The sequence below is a fragment of the Thermobia domestica genome, chromosome 5 (assembly GCF_964235325.1).
Source record: "Thermobia domestica chromosome 5, izTheDome1.hap1.1, whole genome shotgun sequence".
NCBI classification, from domain to species: Eukaryota; Metazoa; Arthropoda; class Insecta; order Zygentoma; family Lepismatidae; genus Thermobia; species Thermobia domestica.
The window spans coordinates 26,122,128-26,141,159 of NC_137458.1; the positions used below are offsets into that span (position 1 = coordinate 26,122,128).

General features: G+C 35.3%; 1 protein-coding gene across 1 annotated transcript in view; it reads left to right on the forward strand.

The window, feature by feature from the left end:
• The first annotated feature begins 1,166 nt into the window (after positions 1 to 1,166).
• LOC145685797 (armadillo repeat-containing protein 3-like) overlaps positions 1,167 to 19,032 on the forward strand; it is a 96,220-nt gene continuing 78,354 nt past the window's right edge. The window contains exon 1 of the mRNA XM_081758341.1: positions 1,167 to 1,260. The gene's annotated coding sequence lies outside the window, so the exon portion shown is untranslated. The remainder of the gene's footprint in view (positions 1,261 to 19,032) is intronic.

Below are 19,032 nucleotides of genomic sequence, written 5' to 3' on the forward strand. Positions count from 1 at the left end.
ATCTTTATTTTAATGATCTTTAATGATCTTATTATAGAATGATGTTCTATTTATTGTATGCTAATCTTTCTTCTTTTAGATAAATTTGCTGGCTTAAATATTGAATGCGTTCTTCCCATCTTGTATAAAATAAGCTGTATATAAATTCAAAGGTTAAATGAAACACTTGATTACCGGTAAGTCATCAATAGGAAAAACTGTCTAGCATAATAGAAATCGTTAACTAAGTTCTCAGTCTAGACTGAATCAAATTATGATGCTGTTCAGCGGACCATTACGGGACAGTTTACTCTTGGGAGTATGAGTTTTCTTCGAAGTTTCCCGAAAACTCCCATTATTTCTGCTGTCTAAACTGCTGCAGTAATGGCAGCAAAATTACATTTTGTAATTGAAGAAATGGAAGCGAGAAAGTTTAGTGCAGTAGTTCAGCGCTACAAGATATATAAGGCCATATCCAGAATCGTTCTGACGCGTGATTAGTGCCATGCTAAAGAGTTCGACTATCATTTTTCATGCAGTAGTCAGGCCTTTAGTATGACGCTAATCATATTTCAAACCGACTCTGCATAAGGTCCAGAATATTTATTAGATTTCCGAAAGTAAAGACACCTCGATTTAAAAAAAAAAAAAAAAAGAAAAAACTGAAATGGTTGAAATAATAATTTTGAAAATTGCATGTTTTACTGCAGTAAATAAACAGTTTAGTTCGTGAATAATTTAATAAATTACAAATATTAATTCCTCATTCCACGTTTTAAGTAATAATTTAAATAAAAAAGTTAAGAGATATGAAGCCTTATCAATCCTGTTCTTAAAGAGAACCACGAATAATCTGAAATACAGAATTCTTAATTTTACTGAAAAATTTACATTTCTTTAAAAATATCTTTTTGCTGACTATAAATAATAATATGACGTCAGAAGTTTGCAACGTCATTTCCCCGTCCAAAGCACAGAATATTCTCTCTCTATGCGTGACAGTACAAAGATCACTTTTACAGATAAGGTTCGTCCCTTCTATTAACAGATTTTAGACTATGCTAAGTTTTGTGAGAAGTCCAAAAATGTTATGAACAATTGGAGTTATTTCTATCCTCACGCCAGCACTGTTAGTGATATCACGGTTAACTGTGAAGAAAATCTATCGAACAGCGTGAGCTGGCAACATTAGTTGCTCTTTTCGCAACGGAATTAAATGCTGTTGAATGTATACATCTGGAATGAAGTAATGAGGGTTATTTACACAACGAAGTAATCACCGTAAGTAACAATAGAATCCAACTGTTGAAAACAACATGCAATATTAATTGTTATTTAGGACGTAATTAGCATAAAGGTAATAACGACTCTGTAGCAGATGTATAAATGCATTCCCTATACAGGATTTCTTTTTCTAAAATAGGTTAGCCACCTAACTTTGCGTGTTACATACAGCTGTAAAAGAGGAGAACTGTTACCTAGAACACACATATTTAATGTCCGATATGTCTTAGGCGCCACACCTGGAATCTATCTTCAATCTAAATAAGTTTAATTTATTGCTTTTTATCAACATCTTGATTTCATGATGAAACTATGAGAAGTATGCCTGACGATTTATTACTGCCTTCATACAGTGTAACGCAATAATATGCTGATAAAACGAGACTTGTGCTTCTAGTACGTGACCAAATAATGGCATAATTTTACATTTTGAAAATTCATTATAATAAGTAAAGGCAAACCAAAGATCTTTTGAAGAAATTCAGAGTCTATTTTGTAAATTTGATTCTACATATAGATAATTGTGTCAGAGAATAACTTTTTATGACGATTATCCAAACTTAGTTAATAGTGAAATATTGCAATTTGCCTAGCTTCAGTTTGCTTACCCTTATCACGTCGATCAAATCAAGAAGATGCAACTATTCATATGAAAAGTTTATCTAATTCCCACCAGAATGTTTTTTTTTTTCTTACACATCTACGCTTCAAAGAAATGGAGTTACATATACTGTAGCTTCTATTCAAGAATAAAAATAATGTTCTCTTGAGAAAACTTCGACGACCAACACCGTGTACTCGCCAGTAAAAGTGTATCTTCCTTCAACATATCTGTAAACCCCTTACTTGTAAATAATTCCGGTACAAACTGATCGATTTGAGTACAATTTTCGGTAAGTTACAGACTTATGCTTCCTCTACGTAAAAGAAAACTAAATATAATTACCTATATTAGTTCTAAAATTACTGTTGATTAAAGAGAGGCATGCACTTTTGCTGGGATTATATAAACAAAGATCAGCAAAATGGACCATTTGCGAACATTGGTTTATAGCTTAATGATTTTGTTCACGTCCATAACATTATAAATAATAATAATAATAGTATAGTGCAAAAATATTTCAGTCAAGCTCATTCTTACAACGTTATGCAAACTGCAGACATTAGAGAGTTTCGAGTTGCGTACCACTTATGCAAAATATTAGACATTCTTAAAAGACGAACATAATATATACATGAAAATATCAATCTTCTATACAAAAGTTGAAAACTTTGAATACAGAAACAGATACGATATAATAAATTAATTTATTGAATGGCTATCACAGTGGTTCAGTGGTAGAGGGAATTGCTGGATCGACTCCAGCTCGCGCAAGTTTTGTGGTGGACAAACACCATATCTCGCGGTTGTACCGTTTCAACTCAATTTCTTTATTCCATTATTTCATCCATTGTCATTGCGGTTTCTCTTAGTCCCGGAGCATAATCGTGGGATGCTAAACAAAAAATGCAGCATTAAACAGATTCTAGCAAAATAAGCACGATTTATTCATTTGTAGCATGACAAGAAGATATCTAAGGCATAGAATTCTTTAAAGGTAATAAATATGCCATGCAGGGCCGGATTTAGCATTTTGGCGCCCCTAGGCCCAATAATTTTTTCCGACTCTAGTCTGGTTAAAGTTACCTTCCTAAAACCCTTTATTAAAAAAATATATCAGACCTATATGTTAATTACTTAAACACCACTCCACAATGCAATTTTATCATTGCAAGTTTGAGGAATTTGCTTGGTTCTGGGCTTAACAAAATACCGTTAATGTATTAACAAAAGGTTGGTGAATAACTGGTTTTGTTCAATTTAGTCATTTGGGCAAATAAGTAAAAAAAAACTAATAAAGAATGCTTTATTAGCCTGATTTTTTTAATCAATTCAAAAAATATGTTAAGTTATGGCTATTTATTTTTATTTCTAGATATTTTTATTTTTTTCTCTCGGCCGTGCGCCCCCTGGGAGCTTGCGCCCATTGGGCCGGGTCTACTGGGCCTATTGGGAAATCCGGCCCTGATGCCATGACTTGCTTCAACCAATGGAAATTCCATTAATAAAGAACAGCGCTAATAGTGGCTGTTCTAGTGAAGTCCTATCGAAGAGCTTTTTCCCTTTTGTGTACTATTATATATTTATACAGGGCTCGGCAGGAAAACCTGATTGTTTTCGCATTGAAATTGTGACCAGATTAATTATTTCGCATTTAACTATTAATTCAAAGTGATATGAAACATACCGGTTGTACCTTCTGAAAGTTACATTTTTATACTTTCTCACATGCCTTTAAGAGCAGTATTCACGACTGACGTAACAAAATTCTGTTTCTGCTTTTCTTTCTTTCTTTAGATCAATTTTGTGTAGACGTGATTCTTGAGGTTGACCGTTACATTGTAGCCAGGTCTTAATGACATTTCAATCACCATGTAACGTGTTTGTCTCAGAGCTTTCTTAATAATAATAATAATAATAATAATAATAATAATAATAATAATAATAATAATAAAAAGGAAACTAGTGTTATTGTTGCTCGTGTGCATTTCGTTGGTAATTCAACATTCATCAGAATCACAGTATTCCAAGCCACAATACAAGTGTGTAATAAGTGTATGTTTTCAGGAAATTTCGAGAAACTGCTTGAGCTGTAAAAGAAACATACAGGAAAACCGCATACTGTTCGAACTCTAGAAAATATTGAAAGTCTGTCACTCTGTTCTAGAAAGTCCACGTGATCCGCAGTAAAATGTGTTACTGCCTTTGGAATTTCTGACTGCTCCGTACTGCACCTTATTTTTATATGGACCTTAATTTCCAGCCGTATAAATTTGTTGTGGTTGAACTGGTGGCTCAGTGGCAGGGCGTTCACCTCTGGTGCATGGGGTCCCTGGTTCGATCCCAGCTCGCGCCAAGTGGACTGTGATGGACAAACACCCTGTGCGTGGATTTGCTCAGGGTTCTTCCGTTTCCCTCCACTTTCTTCCGCCATTTCATTTCTCATTACCGCCCCCTTTAGCCTAGTTGGCATAATCGTGGGACGTAAAACTTAAAAGATTTCATTTCATTTTTTACGTTGCGTTGAGGAAAACTTACGCAATGGGCAAGGGCGCCGATTTCTCTATAAATTTGGTGGGGGGCATTTAGATGCAGAAGGCATATACGAGGATTTTAAGACATATTGCATTTAAATTTGTCAAATATTGTATATTCATAAATACAATGCGGGGCCCACATGAGCTATCGGGGTCCCCCCCAGGATCAGCAATGGGCCCCAGATCGCTTATTTCCCATACCCAAATCGCTACATGGAATGGAAAGAAATAGATAAGTATATTCATGATTGGAAGTTGCGATGGAAATCTAAACCAAAAACACAAACAGGAAATCGTAGCGTCAGCTTGTTGGCGGTTAAGTAATCCTGGTACTGAACCTGTCAAAGAATATCACCAGTGGCGGTGATTTCAATGCTGCCAAGTGAAAATTTTAGCGATAGAATTATATCGATATTTCAATAGGCCTAGATACACAGTGTAGGTCGAAATTTACAAATGCTACCAGGAATTTCTGGTGTATATTTTGTGAGTGGTTTGGATAATTTGCCGTTCCGTCATATAATTTGTCTGAGAATTCTTAAAATTCGGAGTGTGACGCATAATTCGGAATAGGTACCATCAGCCTCTCTCACCTGGAATCGAATCCGGGCCCAGGTTTTCTTTATGATCAAGAAAAAAAAACTAAATTTTTGATAAATATGCCGCAGAATTATTTTTTTTTTTTTAAATGCTGGTCTACCCGGACACAACCACGCAATATTTATTTTTCTGCGAACGCACCGAAACCTTTTAACAATATGCTGGAAATTTTTGTAGCAGGTAAACAACGACTTGTCCTGGATTTGGCTGAATAGCTGTATAACAACTCATATTTGGTGCACATTAGGGGTGGCCAAAATTTTCCGGAATCGGAATTTTCACTTTCAGGATTTCGGAAAGATTCCGAAATTTACGAAAATCGATAATTTTTCCGAAATCAGATTTTCCCCCGAATTTCCATTTTACTTTCCAGATTCCGGAAAGTAAAAAATTCCGGAATTGGCCATCCTTAGTACACATGATTCTGAGTTTGATTTCCGGTGAAAGCACAATCTAGTATTTGTAGTACACAGTGCGATTTGAATCAGTAGGAGTCAAGGAAAAAACGTTTAGTAAATGAAGGGTATGGTAACAACAAAGAAAGCACATAATTATACATTCTGCTACTTTGTTCAACAACGGAAACACGCTATCGTTGTTGCCACTTGTGCTATTTCTGGACTATCATTTTCCTCCGCTCTTTTGGTTGGACTGACTTTAATGAGTTAAAGCGACATATGGTTCTTTCTGGGTCGCAAATGAATTTTCATCATCCCCACGTCATCACTACTAAAAATCGATAAATCGCTCAGAAACTTTTATTGTGAGTGGGAGAGAAATTCCTATATAAAAGTGGTTTTACTTTTTTTTTTCTCGTCCCTTTGTCATTGATTCTTCGCTAAACCTTTTCCTCATGTATTCTTCGTTCGTTTTGGAAAAATCTGCTGGCGAGCGTCCATCCCAAATGACGTCATAGTCACAAAGGTTTGCTTCGATCAGATGTTTTTCCTAGAAGCATAATACTGTCAAAGAATTTACCAAGGTGCTGTCATTTGGTTCCAAAATGAGACGACGCATTATCATATATGAACGATGACAAGGGTGCCTCATTAAAATGTGCCAAACACATAATCGGAAATAAAATGCATTTAAATAATAACAGCGTTTGCTTTATAAAATATTTTAAGACGGTATGCTCTATTCTTAGTAAAAATCAACAGGTTGGATTAGGGTTGCACTGAAACGTGGCATAGGCGTCTCTGGCGGGGGGGCGAGGGGTGCGTCCCCCCCAATATTTTGAAGTACAAAACATTCAATATTTCATTCTACTTTAATTTATTAACTAACGACAGAATAACAAACAAATAAATAAATAAAATTATATTTATTGGGAATATATTATTCAGGCTGTGGAACGATTATATCAGAGTTCTTGATATACCTTAGGGGATCCGTGAAGGTAAGCAGAAAGGTAACAAATGGAATCGAAGATAATAAATAGGTTGGGCTAGGTAGCACCATTTTCATCACTTTCTTCGATGCGCCCCCCCCCCCAAATTTTACATAACAGAGACGCCAGTGAAACGTGGCGAAACAAATTGTGATCAAGAGCTCTTCCGATTAGTGTTGTTCACGAGTTGAGATGTGAGACTGTCTCGTCTCGGAAAAGGTGTAAAAGTGCTTTCACGTCTCGAAAAATATATCTATTTTTTCTATTGAAAGAGCTGTCGTCCGGTCTCTCATCTAGTCACGAAAATTTTCTTGTTTCGTCTCGTCCCGTGGGCGACACTATTTCTAATAGAAACAGATATTTTCAGAGAACTTTTTGAGAGGAAACCTCAGCTTGTCTCATAGATAACCCTAGTTAAGATGCAGCACTCTGAAAACTAAAGCTAGATTATTTTTTTTCTTTTCCCAAAAGGAGTAAATCAGAACTATGTCCTTTTATAAATAAAAATATTGATTATAGCCTATTACTTAAAGATCCGAAAAGCATTTGCAAATTAAATTTCCTTACACTTTTTTTTTTTTTTTTTTTTTTTACCCCAAGTAAATGATTATGTGATAATAATGATCCTTCCTCAGATGCAAACTTGCACTTACTCATATTTTGTATGTGTACATCTTTTAAATGTCTTACAGCCGGATTATGTGACCTTTCTGCACTTTCCTCTTCAATTGCTTATTTACAAAATGATATTAATGAAGCTTCTCCGTTATTTACCGAATTTTAATCTTCATACTATTCTTGACTCGGGCTTATTTCGCCAATTCTACCTACTCCCATAATATAACATCAAGAGGCAGAGATAAAAGTGAATCTGAAAAGGTAGGGGGACGCATGACGTCACGCTGGCCCAGTGACCTTTTTTTTTCTAGGAGATAGAGGACGCCATAGACAATTTTTGGAAGTGGGGAAAGGCGTCCCTGCGTTCCCTCTCACTTTTACCCCTGTCAAGAGGGCGAACCGAGACTCAGTAATAGAACTTCATATTTAATTCGAAGTGTCATAAGTTTGACAGTAAGTTTTTGGAATTTTCCAGTTCAACATTTTAGCATTAACTTGCATCTATCTTCTTCAGCCTACTGGGCTTTGTAAACGTGTGACGTTAAAGGTTTAATTTCTTGTTTTTAAACAAGATCCAGTCAGTCTTGTCACCTTCACAAATGCCCACAATTACTGGTTCGTTAGATTGAAATATAGCGCCCCTTTCAGCGCCTAGGCTATATAGAACGTAGCCTAGAGGTCTACACGGGCTCGGGCCTGCAGAAGGTATATTACGTCCATTTTTCTGAACCATTTTTCTCGGGCCTTTTCAATCCTAATTTTGTAAATATATTACAGAACTATATTTATTGCACCATTCTTGCTGAAGAACTTTTGAAGTACAACTGCCAAATTAAAACTCTTATTGCTGTAAATAAAAATACAATTTTGCGTTAATTATTAAGGTTTGCAATTTGGGCTTATTTCGGGCTTATTTGATTATTGCACGAGCTCGGGCCGGGCTCGGGTGTAAATGCTAGAACACTTCGGACTGATCGGGCTTCACATTATAAACTCACGGGCTGGGCAAAAAATTTTGGCCCGTGCAGACCTCTAATGTAGACCTAGAGCTGAACGTGGGATCCGAAGTACCCGAGTTCCCGTCAGAAATCAAGCCTAGGTCACCTGCCCCGAGGACACGTACGCTACTTATATAAAAACTAAGAATCTACTTAGAATTAATGTTGGGTTTTCATAGCACATGCAGACGTACACTGTCGGCAGCAACAAATTCTTGCATGGCATAAGAATGATAGTAATATACAGGGTGGCCCACGAAAAACCAGCCTCCCTCTCATCAAATTGAATGAGTGATTTTGAAAAAAAACTGATGAGCACCTAATATTCAGCTTTATACTTGCATGCAGTGGCAGATCCAAGGGAGGCTATAGCCCCCTCCCCCTTTGACGCTCAGATATACACTGGATAAAATGGGCTTCAATCCTGCTTTACACTGGATAAAACGGCAAAATATGGTTTAGCCCCTCCTTGATCATATCCTGAATCCGCCCCTGCTTGCATGGGTATGCAACAAGAATGATACCACTTCTTACTTAACTGCCCTAACACACAATCAATAGTCTATTCTATTCTATTCTATTCTATTTTAGTAGCAACAATTACTGTTGCCGACTGTACCGACAAGAATAAAGGCGGGACAGTTTTTCGTGAGCTACCCGTTCATTGCAGATTTATGAAATGACGCCTCTAAAAGTAGTTTCTAAAGGTTATTTATTATAAAGTCTGAACAGTTTTTTACGGTAGCAAAAAACACCGTTCATTTGCTTATAACTGTAGCAATTTTATCTAAAGAAGAGGGCATGCATAGTTCAAGTAATTTAAAATAATACAAGAAAATTAATAACTTCCTTAAAAGCTAATAATGTCTATATGCAAATCCGCTTGAAGTTCTTTGCGACCTTTAATTTTCACGACTTTCACGATTTGATGCACATGTTAATTAAGTGTAGGTAAATGCACTTACAAAATGCTTGGAGATCTTTTAATAATTTGTATTTTTCGTGTATAATGACTGCTAATATCAAGATTTCACACATGGTTACGACTTAAGATTTTCTTGTAATATGTGCGATTCGTATCAAGAGTGGATTTAAGGGTAACGGCTATAAAACAACATAAAATCTTTGAAAGCACATGCTTACTGATATATATATATTTTTAAGTAACGATATTGAGGTACCTCCCCCCATCCCAAGCCTTTTCGCTAACAATTTCAATAGAGGTAGTTTTCGAAACAAAGAACTGAAGTGATCAAAAGCAACCACCTTTTCCAAAACAATTTATTCATTTATAATGATTTTAACCTACGAAGAAATTAAAGAGACAAATCTCAAGATGTAGACGAAATTCCGGCTGAGTTTATTTTAGTTGGAGGGAAAAAAATTGTGGAACAAGATACACAAATTTATTCTCCTTAGCTGGAACGAGGAGGAATTGCTACAAGAGTGGAAAGAATCTCTTCTGTCAACATCGTGTAAGATGCTTAGTTAGTTAATAATTTCCCCCTTGCGTCTATCTCCTTTAATTCCATTTTAAAGCAATGGAGTGGTATTATACCTTAAAAAAAAAAAGAGCAGAATTAACTTTCTGGAGATTATTGTATCAACATTAAAACTTGAATTTGTCACGAAAAAGTGGGGCCGCGGTGGCTCAGCGGTACAGTGTTCACCTCTGGTGCGTCTGTCCCTGATCCCGCTCAAGCCAAGTGAACTTTGTGTTGGACAGACACCGTGTGTCTAGGTTTTCTCGGGGTTGTCCCGTTTCCTCCCACTTTCTTCATTCCACCATTTTCATTTTTTTCTCATCAACACAATCTCGTTTAGCATAGCCGGCATAATTGTGGGACGTAAACCCGAAAGATTTTAAATATATATATATATATATATTTATTTATTTTTAAGTCACAAAGGACTAAGCTAAAACTAATTCGCATTAAGAGACGCTAATTCACTCACTCCTTCCCGCGAAAGATTTTTAAGCTTAATATGAAAGTCACCACGAGCGGCGCAAATCTGTCTTCAACATTGGAAGGCGATGTTCAAAATGTTTATGAAGTTGAAAACTAATGCTGTGGAGGATCAGGAGAGCAGAATTGTCTTCAACATTGGGAGGCGGGCAGATTTGAAGCTTATCGTGGGGGGACGTCAGTTCCATCCCACTTTCCTTTGTGAAAATCGGACACAAATCATCACATTTCTCCTCAAAAACCACATCTTGAACGGATTATTAGCGGGGGACAGTACTCCAGTTCCAGGATTGAAGGGAATATATACCCGGAATTTCCGCAGTTGTCACTACTAATGTTTTTGTTAAGGAATAGTTAATAAGTTCACTGCCAAGAAACGAAAGTCCGACACTGAATTAATTGATTGATTGATTGATTTACGTTTACATCGGATTTATCAGTAGCGAGTCTACATAGGATGAAACTGTTTAAAATAAGTCCCTGAAATACTGTATTACGCTCAAAGCAGTCCCATCTGAAATCGATCTGGGTTCTTCCAAACACAAGCCCGTATTAATGCCTAAATTTATTAAATAAATGGTCATGAAAGTAAAAAAAAAAAAAAAATGTCTAATGTTACAATCTTTGATTGTTAGTTGGAAGCTCATACTGCTAATACTACTACTATAATTTAAAAAAAAAAAACTACTTTATGGTATTCGTATGGTAAGTTTCAAGTCTCAAGTAAAGTAAAAAGTTAAAAATAGAATTCCCAATTTAACTCCTGAGGAAGGAAATGTTTCTAGTCGAGTTCCTCCTCTATTGTGGTCCTCATAGCAGCTATTTCCCAATATTAATCTTCCTCAAAGAAATGCCGCGCTGACCTGTCAAATGTGACATAAGCGTTTGGTATTGTCCATTTTTGCAGACGTGTCCGAGTACGTCTCTTGAATACTGACCAGTTAAGAAATTAGGACAAAGAAGCCATTTTATTCTTCTACATTGCATTGAAATACTATCGGTGTATTTCGTAATAATTTGTTGTACAGAATTTATAAGGTTCATTGAGGTAACTTACGACATACCAGTGAGAAAAGGTGAATGGACTTTCAAAGTGAGCGAAACAAAGAACGGTGGCATTAGTGCATAAAGTATTTCCTAATTGAAGTATGAAAGAATGAGCTTTGCTGAATTTACTTACGAAAAGAATACCAACACCTATGCGATGTTCATTACTCCCAATTAATTATTATCCATGAGAGAATAAATTTGTTGTCTCGTCTTAGAATCGAACTAAAGTTGAGATGATCTTTTAAATTAGAGGAGAGACTAGGAACAAAGCAATCCTAGTATAGTTTTCGAAGCAAGAAAAATTTCAATCTCTCGTGAGCAATACTAACTCACTCAGTCTTAAGTCTCAAGCATTGGTTTAATGTTCAATGATTTATAGTATAAAATGTACAAATTGTTGACGTCATTGTACGAACATAATGAGAGAATTTCAGTTTAAAGATACGCAAGTCATTACACAATAGGCCTATACTCATGGTTTTCGTTATGTCACAAAATTCATGGACCTGTCGTGACATGGAAGCATTCTGATTAACTTCTACATTAAATTAAGAAAAAAATAATCGGGGCATAAATTTTACACACAAATTTAGAAAAGCAAGAAAAAAAATTAGAAACAAGACTAAACATAATTCTTTGAGTGTCGAGACGAGAATTCCTACAGAATTTACAAGAAACAAAACCTTATTTCTCGTTTCGTGGAAAACTAACTAAATTATACTAAAGCGTGTACTTTCTGGTTTGTTTGGTCATAGCTTTTACTCTCAAATCTGATGTCACACTTTTAAATACGGTGAATTTACAAATTTTGACTACAAGGTAATTTAGTAGGTCTCGGTTTCTGAAAAGCGTACACACTGAAGTACTCTCTCTACTCCTACCTTTAAGATATATAGATATAAAGTGTTTTAATACTCTTGCAGCACAGAAAATACACTCATGAGAGGGAAACGGTAGCTAACTTTATCCTGCGTTATAAACTTCCTTTATACCATTTCTTACAGTTTCCTCGTAGCTATCTCTAGCAGCACAGACAGTGGGGCCAACAGTGGGAAAAGGTAGACTATCCAACTATGAGCCTACGTTATAATTATAAGCTTCCTTCACACCATATCTCACAACTGCCTTATAGCTATTCGTAGCAGCACAACGTGAGGTCAATACCTGTAAAAGCATTTCTGATTCTGATCATACATTAAACTGGTAGGTCCATGTCTTAAACAGCCTTGGGACAAAGTATTAGCGTAACTCCATTTATACTCTAGGTTTGATTGCTGGTAGAAGTTCATGTGCTTTGCATTCCACTTTAATCTCTAGATTCACATCTCATATAGTCTCAGTACATTAACTCAAAACTAACTAAACACCCCTTTACACATTAATAAAACTTTTTTTTTTTTTTTAAATATAAAAACTATAGTTAATGGTTTCAAATTATTATATCGTAATTGCCATTCATGAGGTTTTTCTACAATTGAAAATTAAATATTTCAATTTCATGTTCTACGCTTATGTCGTATAGGCTAAAGGAGACTGTGATAATGACTAAAATGCCAGAATGAAAAAAGTAGGGGAAACGGGAATACCGAGAAAACCCACTTTGCGCGAGCTGAGAACGAACCAGTGACTCCATCCATCAGAAGTGAACACCGTACCACTCACCGTCCACACCAATTTACTCCGAATAGTTTCTCCCCAAGGAATCGTGAAAACAAACCTAGATCGAATGACAGTACAAATATCATAGCATACATCAGTCACGAGTGACATTCTGAAAGGTCGGAAAAGGAAGACTCTGGCGGTATTGACCTTCTAAAAGGAATACTCCCCCCTCAGCGAATGTATTTCGATTTCACTACATAGAATTCTTGCGTCACAGAATTGAAAAGATGTTTCGGTCACATGAATTAGGAAGAACTTTTCCAATTGTAAATGGAAATATCGACTTGTCACAAAAAAATATTATGATTTTGCGTGATAGCCATTCTACGTGTTACACGGTACCACACTTAACTGAAGAGATGAATGGGAATTGGATTGACTGAAAGGAAAAAAAAAAAAAAAAATAGCTACCTTTAAAATGTTAATCACTTCGCTGAATCAAAGAGAGCTGCACGCTTAAAACAATTTCACTGTCACCTTGGCCTGTACTTTTTATGAGCCTTGTAAGAGAAAACGAAAGTTTTGAAATTTAATTCAGTTATGAGTATCATCAATTTGATTTACATTTAACATCAAAAACTTTTTGTCAGATTGTCGCTATAGCAAGCAAAGGTGCCCACATTGACCTTACGTGAAAACAGGCCTGTAGCTAGGGAGTGACCATACGGAGTTTCAGCCCTCCGTGAGGGGACCTTCAGCCCCTTGAAACTTGCAGTTGTTTATAGGTATAGTAGCTAGACTTCCGTTGGTCTGTTGGCATCCAACCTTCTGAAATGTCCAAAGGTCTGGCAGTAGCAAGGTATTGTTGTTTTCTTTATCCGATTTATTAAATGCCTACAACAGTTGACAGTAATTATGTATTCTTTAAAATGTAGGATTAAAATTAAGTTTTGGTTATATTTGACTCGAAATAATTATCCAGTTGTTCCTAGTAAACAATATGTGGTGCCAAACTTATTGCTATAGCTGTATTCAGTCATCAACTTAGCGTTTGGAGTTCGCAGGACAGACTGTTCGATAATCCGGCATTGACCAAACCCCGAACGTGCCGGATTATCGAAAGTTTACTGTGTGTATGTATTATTATGAAAAGAACTCAAGTCAGCTCCGCCAAAACAATTTATCTCGGCCTCCCCTGTCTACGTGTTCTGGCTATAGGCCAGCGTCGAATTGTTACAACAGATATTTCTGCCTTGGGTCTACTCAGGTAAGTGAAGACTAGAGCTCTGCGATATCTGATATCAGAAATCGATATCAACAAAATAAGGAAACAGTGTCGAAAAATATTGGTACGTCCAGTGGCGGATCTAGCGCGGGGCCGGAAGGGGAGGGGGCAGGTTTAAGTGACAAAAATAATTGAATCTATTATTTATACATTTTTGGAAGCTTATAATAAAGTCATGATATACCTATTATAGTCTATGTTCTGGCTGCTCCCCCAGTGAGACTTTCTACTTCGGCAAACTGACACACAGTGCTTTACTAGCAGAAAGTTCACCTCTGGTTAAAAAGGTCCTTGTTTCGATCCTAGGCAATGAAGAAATGTGGTGTCCATTTAATTTTCTCTGGGCCCTTCTGTTTCCTCCTACATTCTCATTCTACTAATATTTTCAAAATCATTCACTTTTATTGATGATCCGTCTCATTTATCCTACAGGACAATCATGGAGCGTAACAAATATTTAATTATCGACTAACACTTTTTGATATTGATATTTCCATATTTGAACATACCAAGCGATCGACTGATACAAAAGATCTGAATATCATAATCCCTGTTTGAAACCATGTTACGCTTTTAGATAAGATAAGCCAATGGTGGGTAGGGTTCAGTTCGAGGTTTTGTATTTTAAGTCTTTATCCATAATACAAGGTTATGTAATACAAAGGTTATGAAGAATAGGACCTACTAGTAACGTGGGCTTTGAACCACTTTTGGGGAATGTAGTACTAATATTCTTAGCTTAAAAACAATTCACTTTAGGAAAATTGTATTCAGTAGCTTGAAAATTGTATTCAGTGTGCTAAAAGCACAAGGTGTAAAACATTAAATGTGTTAGAAATACGTATACTGCAATGGGTGTTGTGTGTAGATCCTAATTGTTAACCCAGAGAAGTTTACATACAGTAGTAGCGCGGAGTCCCCTTTACTGTGGAACCTGGTTGGAAGTAATAGGTTCAATCGGCTTAAGGCAGGTTCTGATTTGAAAGGTAAGTGTTATAGTATTTACAAATCTTTTAGGAATAAGAAACGTTCGGACAGTACAGAATGATCCTACTCAATACTTTTCATACCCTCAATTTTTGTAAATTCGGGGATTTCAAGCAGGGGCGGACCAAGGCAAAATTTTCATCCGGGCAAAGTGACTTTTTGCCTCCTCCCTAATCCTAGTGTATATTTTACATTTTATTACAGTGATTTTTATTTTCCAAAAAGAAAAATTAATATTCAAATACATGATATAGGTACAGTATATTTAATACTTAAAAATATACGTATGGTATCAATTACATTGTATTATTATTATTATTATTATTATTATTATTATTATTATTATTAACGTACCGATATGTATAAGCAAACAATATAGAACATCATTTATTGAATACTACTAATGGTGACATGATTACTGCCATATTGTAAGTTGTTTTGTTATAACATTAGTAGCAGCGATGTAAATATTCCGGAAAATTTGAAACGGAAAATTTTCCGATTCATAGAAACATATTCCACTTATTCGTAGTTTAGCCGTAAAATTTATTTGTAATAAATAGGGTCTATTGTCTGAAAAAAGTTTCATGAAATGAAAATCTAATAATTTTTCGTTTCTGCAATTAAAATATTTCAATGTATTCTTCCTCAAAATTCGCCTCTGATCTCACAAAATCGTATTTTGTTAATTTAATATGCGTAAGACGAAGTTTTCTCGTAGGTTTAAATACAATAAAGTCAAAGCATTTCTTCTTATTTTTTATTACAAAAATAATCTTCATAAGGAACTGGATCTTCTATGTTTTGTCTAGTTATTTCATTACATAAGCAGACCTATATGTGAAGAAATAATGGAATTTTCATTTTTTTAAATAATTGGTAAATTCACAAAGGTTTCTTTTCGCTTTCTTGTTACATTTTAAACAACGGAATGGGATATTTGTACTCTATGAATTCTATGTTCCCTGCACTACATACATACATACATACACACATACACACACACACACACACACACAAAGAGAAACACTAAGTTTTTACTTGCCAAATCGAAAAATTAGAAAATTTTCCGCTTCCCGAAAGCTAATTGGAAATTTATAATTTAATGCTCTCTAACTTTCCTCTACAGGAATTCAACTTTATAGCTCAATGTGCAGTTAAATATAGTGGAAAATTTTGCACCTAACATCACTATGCACAATATTGAAAATTGTTCGAGTTATGAAAAGTTTTTGCACTTGTCTCTACATCATAATGAAAATTTTCCGATCCATGAAAATTCCTTTCACTTGTTTCTACAAAGAAATAACACATTCCGTTACATAAAAAGTTGTTTTACTTTTTGCTTGAAAATAATGAAAATTTTTCTTATTCATAAAAAGATTTTCAGTAAAATTTTTTCCATACACGACAAAATTTTTCGATTCATGAGAAACTGTGTCACTTGTTCCTACATAATACCGAAAATTTTCTGTGCCATGAAAATTTTCAGATTCTGTAAACGATCTTCCACTTTTAAACATTTCTATACATGAACTCTGATATTTGTTTAGAACGGAAAATTTTCCGGAAAAAATTGGGGAAATTTTTCTGAAATTGAAAATGTTCCACCTCACATCACTGATCAGGAGTCATTCTACCATATATCCGACTATGTAACAATCTATTCCAGCGTTTCCCAACCTTTTTCAACTTGCGGCACACTACATGTGTAACTTGAATTTTCGCGGCACACCCATATATATAATATTACTATTATTATTTGTAAATATAAAATACCGTGGTATTTTTCTGTGGTTACTGATCTCCTTCTTACAGAGAAGAAAGCTCGATCACTGGTTTCCCCCGTGGTAAATCATTATGCTTATTTTTATTTCTAATTTTAAAATAGTAAACAATTGCAATGAAATATAGGACTCGGGTTTTTAAAAATCCAGTTTCTCGTTCGAAAACGGTATCTAACTTTTCACTAAAAAATAAACAAATCTCCTGTACCTTTAAAACACAAATGTAGGTAATTTGTATGCATGTTTGCTTTGTTGAATTTATTGAATGATATGTTAAAAATTCAAGTTACGAAATAGTCTGCAACAATAAAGAAGCAATAATGGTCATGACAATGATAAATACGTTTATCAACATTAAAAATGTACAGAAAAGTAACACAGTATGAAACTTAAAATTGTAGATTTATAGTAGAGGTTCATAGTAATGTGAAATACAAATATACATATTTCCCTATGTCTTGCAATTTGGTTCCTATAGAATTAATAATTTGTTTCGATTTCCTCGCGGCACACCAGCGGCCCATTCGCGGCACACCAGTGTGCCGCGGCACACCGGTTGGGAAACGCTGATCTATTCTAATAATGTAAAATACCAATAAATACATTTTATATATGTAGAACGTGTTTTACGCACATCAATATAAACAACTATCTAGGTGCTAGTAGTTGAAGTCCACAGCATTCATAAAACTTATTTCATGAATTTGTACAAAGCTGAACACTGTCGCAAGACTAAAACTTAGTAACAAGTGTTGTGAAGTTCACAAAGAACATGACGCGCTATAAACAATACCAACTCCTCTTCCACTCTTTCTTCTACATGACATTTTTCGATAGAGCCCCCTAGTACTATGAAACTCTTCTTCCATGGTGGAATGGAGAAAGATGATTTAATTGACGCTACTTTACAAGAATATAAACCAAAAAATAAAAGTCAGTAGAAAACACACAAAATTTAACTTTTGACGCTCCTCCCTGACTGTGGTGCCTCGGGCAGTAGCTCGGGTTGCCCGGCCCTTGGTCCGAACTTGATTTCAAGCACTTTGTAATAAATGTTCCCGATTGTTCAGAAAATTATCTTAACAAATAAATTAATGATTTGTTCAAATTTCTCAAGTCACCTGATAAAATAGTTTCAAATCAGATACAAAATAGCAAAAGTTTTGAGAACTAATAACATAAAATCTCCTTTTCCATTTAGAGGAAAGTAAACTAAACAGTTAATGTGTCGTTGTCGAATCTGTTATCAATTGCAAGTTGCAACTAATGAGTTACTTCCGACTAAACCTTGTTAATAGGTCACTGTAAACGAACATTGAAACCAACACCCGTTTAAAGCATTATCTTGTTCCAGTATTACAAAGAGAAATGCTACAAACCCTATACAAAAGGTAACAGTAGAAAATATAATAGTGGGCGGATCTCTTCAGTGCTTGTATTATTTTAAGAATACAACTTACATTTAAGAGATAACATTTTTAAGAAAGGAAATGAAGAAATAAACACAAGGTAGGAACATTTCTTCTTTTCAACCTTAAAGGAAAACAAAGCCATGCAGGAAAAAAATTGTTTCCTCGCGTGATGAATTTCAGCAGTGGTCACGGAATCTCCAGTGCTTTACACTTCACCACCTGAAAAGCCTTCATTTGCGCGTTTATCTCGGTCGTTCTCAACTTTTAAATATATGGCTTAGCTATCTACAATCTACTAATATCTAGCAAGTTAACAGCTTCAAGCGGATAATAAAAAATACACTGGAATGCAGAGATTCATGTCTAATAGCTCAGGTTCATATCCCATACAGAGGAAACATAGCGGTACATTAACTTTGTCTGTAGCGGACTTCTGTGGAGTTGCAGCACATTCCTCGTCAATCATGCAGATTTATTTTGCTGATACACTCTCAGAGACGAAAGATAAATAGTTCTCAAACCAACTTTAAAGCTTAACTGTTTTATTATTTTTTGTTTTCTAGTAAATTACTTGACAAATAGTGGTACTTAAAATTGGTTATTTACGAGGTCTTACTTCGCCTCACGTAAGTCTCACCTTTCAAAGTACTCGTGCTTAGACAAAGTACAGATTTTAAATTGATAAAGTGCAGAGTAATAATTATTCTAACATCATCTGCGTACTTATTCCAGCAATTGCGCTTATTATTCGCAAACTTATTCCAACAATTACTCTCGTTATTCGCATACTTATTCCAACAATTGTTCTCGTTATTCGCATACTTAGGCTCTTGTTATTCGACAATTGATATTATTTGCACACCAATAATCGCTCTTATGTTATTCGCATACTTTTTTTCGCAACTTACTCCAACAATTCTTTGTTTTTCGCAACT